This window comes from Arachis stenosperma, chromosome 9, assembly GCF_014773155.1.
Source record: "Arachis stenosperma cultivar V10309 chromosome 9, arast.V10309.gnm1.PFL2, whole genome shotgun sequence".
Classification (NCBI taxonomy): domain Eukaryota; kingdom Viridiplantae; phylum Streptophyta; class Magnoliopsida; order Fabales; family Fabaceae; genus Arachis; species Arachis stenosperma.
Window position 1 is genome coordinate 24,206,095 of NC_080385.1, and position 5,861 is coordinate 24,211,955.

Genomic DNA, 5,861 nt, shown 5'->3' on the forward strand with positions numbered 1-5,861 from the left:
GAATTATCATCCAAAAAAAAGGGGTGGTGACCCTCTACAGCTTGCACTTTGAAAAAATAATTTTTGAAGTCATGGAAAGATTCATCAAAAAGGGTGAAAACTCTCCGACCTTGTATGGCTCGGAAAGACACCCACTGTTGCTTATTGTTTAGCCCACTAAAGGGTTTTGTCATATGAAAAAGATAGAAAAAAATCTTCAAAGAGGTCGGAAACTCCAAAGCATGGCTAATAAATTGATAAATTTTCAAAAAACCCCAAGAGTTGGGGTGAAGCTGAGTAGGGACAACTCGACAGTGATGCAAAACAGACATCTCAAAATCTGAAAAAGGAAGAAAAACACCCAAACGGGTGATCATACACTCATACATAAGATGAGTGATAAACTCGGTATCGACCAAAGGTTCCTCCCCTAGGACCGTGACATCAACCCACAGAGAAAGAACATCTACGGAAGTCATTTCTTTTCTTAAAAAGGGTGACAAAAACCTACAAAGGAAAAGAAAAGAAAAATCAAAAACACGGTCTCTAAAGGGAGGGAATACGGAACTAAAGTCCACAAACCAACCTATCTATCTACAAATAAAAGCATGCAAATATAAGGCATGTTACGAAAGAAGAAAAGCTAACCTTTATCCAAAAATGAAGGTTGGAAGAAGCAGAAGTCTCCGAAACACAAGAGCGCAGCACGAACGAAGGAAGAGAAAATTTGAAAAATTGCAGAAACGAAAAAATGAAAGAGAGGGAAAGTATTTATAAACATGCTAAGGGGCATAATGGTAAAAGTGGGGCAGCCATTAATGAGAATGCACCGTTACCAAAACCATCAATCCCTACGCACATCCCTAACGGACACGACGCTTGATTAGACGTAACTGTCAGAACCAAAAGGACACGGAAAGTCACGTCGGTTCTAGACCATCACGTCGGTCCTCCAACAAGTCGGCTATGGCCCCGAGTAGAATACTCGAACCCAAATCTTGAAAAAATTGGGCTCGAGTAGGGGCACTGTTCATACCCTGGCCCAATAATAAAGGCCCAGGATCAAGCAAAAGACCTAATCCAAAGGGTTGGGCCTCACCAGTACCGTTCTTCATCCTACGAAGTCGGTACTCAATACGACTTGTCCTAAAGAAGTTGGACACGAGGGTTAGCTGACGGATAAGCACTCATTCAAATGAGTAACTGCCCCTAGAATCTCTCTAACCACTTCCACGAGCCATATCCCAACCTCCCTAAGATAATGGGACGGTTACCACCCTAAAAATATGGCACTACTCCAACGGTGGTTATTGGTTCACCACTATAAATACACTGACACCCCTCAGGTATCTCTAAGTCCAATACTCTCTAGACCTGCTCACACTCTAGCTAACTTAGGCATCGGAGTGTCTTTGTAGGTACCACCCCCATCTCCTCACGCGAACAAGTCGGACGGAGGCCCCCGAGTTGCAGACCCATTCGGAATCCTCTTCCTTCATACACTTGGGCCAACCAACGCCATCCAACCCATCAATCTCCAGTTACCCACCGTAACAACTAGTATTTTTACTCGTAATAATATTACGAGAATATCAATCTTTTAAAATTATATTGATATTATAAATTATGACAAAAAATATTTATAAAATTAAATTATTTTTTAAAAAAATTGTTAAAGATGTAACACTCTACTATACAGAGTCTTATGCTTAAGTCATAATTCAGAGATGGCAAGGTATTACGACCTCTAAAAAAAATATTTAGTACGTATAGTAGTATGAATGATTGATTATAACTAGGAGCCTTTGTAGAAAAAGGGGTAAACAAAAATCGCAACTCGAAAGCGCAACACTCCGATCGATAACGTAACGAACAAGGATAACCAACGCGAGATTATACAAAGGAGTGTCAAAAACAGGAATATCAAGACTCAAAATCCGGCTGCGAAGATAACCGGTCCGAGCATAGCAATATATACATATGATAAAATAAGGAAAACCCCAAAGGAAACCCAAAGGGACACAAATACAGAAACATATTCTCCAAAATCTCCCATAAGAGGAGTCATCACAGTTTGTATTATTTAACGGAGATAAAAGTATCTAAGCAAAACATATAAACTAAAACAAAGTCCCAAGAACAAAGGATCTTCGCTAATCCAGAAGTCTCCAGCAGGCCTGATGAGCGGATAATTTATACGCTTTTTGGCATTATTTTTAGTATGTTTTTAGTATGTTTTAGTTAGTTTTTAGTATATTTTTATTAGTTTTTAGTTAAAATTCACTTTTCTGGACTTTACTATGAGTTTGTGTGCTTTTTTGTGATTTCAGGTATTTTCTGGCTGAAATTGAGGGACCTGAGCAAAAATCTGATTCAGAGACTGAAAAGGACTGCAGATGCTGTTGGATTCCGACCTCCCTGCACTTGAAGTGAATTTTCTGGAGCTACAGAAGCCCAATTGGCGCGCTCTTAATGGCGTTGGAAATTAGACATCCTGGGCTTTTCAGCAATATATGATAGTCCATACTTTGTTCAAGATTTGATGGCCCAAACCGGCGTTCAAAGTCACCTTCAGAATTCCCAGCGTTAAACGCCGGAACTGGCACCAAAGTGGGAGTTAAACGCCCAAACTGGCACAAAAGCTGGCGTTTAACTCCAAGAAGAGTCTCTACACGAAAATGCTTCAATGCTCAGCCCAAGAACACACCAAGTGGGCCCGAAAGTGGATTTTTATGTCATTTACTCATCTTTGTAATTCTTAAGCTACTAGTTCCCTATAAATAGGACCTTTTACTATTGTATTTGGAGAAATCTATTTGGGTAGCTATCTTTAGTCTTATGCTATCTTAGATCATGGGGCTGGCCTCACGGCCATGCCTAGACCTTGTTCTTATGTATTTTCAACGGTGGAGTTTCTACACACCATAGATTAAGGTGTGGAGCTCTGCTGTACCTCGAGTATTAATGCAATTACTATTGTTCTTCTATTTAATTCAGCTTGTTCTTATTCCAAGATATCACTTGTTCTTCAACTTGATGAATGTGATGATCCGTGACACTCATCATCATTCTCACCTATGAACGTGTGCCTGACAACCACTTTCGTTCTACCTTAGATTGGGTGGATATCTCTTGGATTTCTGATACATGACGCATGGTTGCTGCTCGCCTAACAACCGAGCGCTCGCCTGACAACCGAGCCAGCCATTCCATGAGATCAGAGTCTTCGTGGTATAAGCCAGAATTGATGGCGGCATTCAAGAGAATCCGAAAGGTCTAAACCTTGTCTGTGGTATTCTGAGTAGGATTCAATGATTGAATGACTGTGACGTGCTTCAAACTCGCGATTGTGGGGCGTTAGTGACAGACGCAAAAGAATCAATGGATTCTATTCCGACATGATCGAGAACCGACAGCTGGATAGCCGTGCCGTGACAGGGTGCGTTGAACATTTCCACTGAGAGGACGGGAGGTAGCCACAGACAACGGTGAAACCCTACATACAGCTTGCCATGGAAAGGAGTAAGAAGGATTGGATGAAGACAGTAGGAAAGCAGAGAGACGGAAGGGACAAAGCATCTCCATTCGCTTATCTGAAGTTCTTACCAATGAATTACATAAGTATATCTATCTTTATCTTTATGTTTTATTCATATATCATCCATAACCATTTGAGTCTGCCTGACTGAGATTTACAAGGTGACCATAGCTTGCTTCATACCAACAATTTCCGTGGGATCGACCCTTACTCGCGTAAGGTTTATTACTTGGATGACCCAGTGCACTTGCTGGTTAGTTGTGCGAAGTTGTGTTTATGCCATGGTATTGAGCACCAAGTTTTTGGATTCATTACCGGGGATTATTTGAGTTGTGAAAAGTAGTGATCACAATTTTGCGCACCAAGGCCTCAGCGAGAAACCTCACGTCCTGCATCTGAAAACCACAAAATTAGCATGGGTGAGAACCAGAGGTCCCCAACATGGAAACAGCTTCCACATATATAATGCATAATAATAGAGGAAAGCCGAAGGCAATCCTAGAACTTCCTCCAGATAATTCAAAGCTTATAAACAAGCTAAACCATAAAATGCATCTGACTAGAGATCCTTCAGTCTAACTAATACTTTCCTTTCCAATTCCTTCAAACCTCCCAACCACCAGCAGGAGTATAATATAGCAAACACAGTTATATCAGACAAGAGATATACAAATAGGAACAAGTAAGGCATTTAGACAAATAGCAAGTAATATGCAGTCAAATAGGCAATCTCAATCAATCCACATAGTATGCATATGATGAATGCCTGTCCCTAGTGGCTGATGATATCATCTGTCGGTTATAGAGCCAACCCGACAAGTCCTGGTAGCTAACCATTGGACTGTCCCTCTGTCGCGCATCCCCAACTCGAGTTATACTATCATAAACTTGATCATAATCATGATCTATATCCATCACCTTCACTGGTGAATATTTACGGGGGCGAGCCCATCCGGGGCTTTCACAGTGCCTGGCCACCCTTATGACATAGGGTCGAAAGAGCTTCGAGTCTCAACCTGGAGCACGTGGTGGCTAGCCACTGCTTCCTCCCAGGGAAACTCTCATCTCCAACAGTGAAAGTGCAACATTCACAATTCATTCAACAACATATATGCATTTATACATAGCCATAATCATGGCTCCGCCGTAACACGACAATAATCTAGCCATCCGACTCACGGTTAAATCCATAACCAGCCAATTCATTAACAATTACGGCCCTTCGGCCCATGGCATAACAAGCACTTCCACCGCCATCCTCCGTATCTCACATAATCATCTTTGATCCTCATTGATCATTCATTTTTCCCTTGCTTCACTCGCAAGTTACCACATCCCCTAGCTCCATTTCTCATTGCTAGGCGTATCATAATGATTTAAGACATAAATGGTGAGATCGGAGGCTTAGAAGTATGAGATTTGACTTTTAAAACTCAAAAATTAACTTTGGGATGAAAACAGGGCCACGCGTACGCGCACTCTACGTGCACGTGTGGATGGCCACAAAACTCATCGACGTGTATGCGCCATGTATGCTAACGCGTGGATTGAAAAATAGCCAAGCGACGCGCACGCGTCAGCCACGCATACGCGTGGGTGCTCTCGTGCCCCAAGCACAAATCTGGCATAGTTCTGGCACAACTTTCTGGAAAATGGCTGGGCATTGGGTGCAGCACATCGGCGCGCCCGCGCACACCACGCGCATGTGTGGATGGCGCTTTTCTAGAAGAACGGCGCGTACGCAATATTCCGACGGACATAACTTTCTCATTTTAAATCGTTTTTCACCCGTTCTTCGAACGGCATGGACATCCCGGATCCAATTTCATTTCTAAACAGATTTGGCACAAAACAGAGATCCGTGGTCCAAATTATGTCCCACCAAAGTATGCCCAAAACCATATTTTTCATACAAAACCACAAAATGCCATTTTCAAAACAAGCCATTTTCAACTCTTTTCAAAATCAATCAAAACATGCCAATTTCATCCCTTTTCTTTGAAATCAATCAAAATATATTAAATGCAACATCAAGCCTCCTCAACTCACACATTGACACTTTACCACAATTCACCAAAATCACTATCCCATCATTTTAACCCACTTCACCCAAGTGGCTCAAACTCAAACACATTGACATATCATATACTCTTCCTCATGCCAATTTTCAACAATACCAATTCCAATAAATCATCATTGTACACAATCAATATCATACTCACCATCAACATGGTTCCACCCACAATTTAACCATAATCAATCATCAAACATATATCACAACATGCATATTTTCATACATCATACCATTAAGGCATCAATAATCATCATCACATATATGACCACA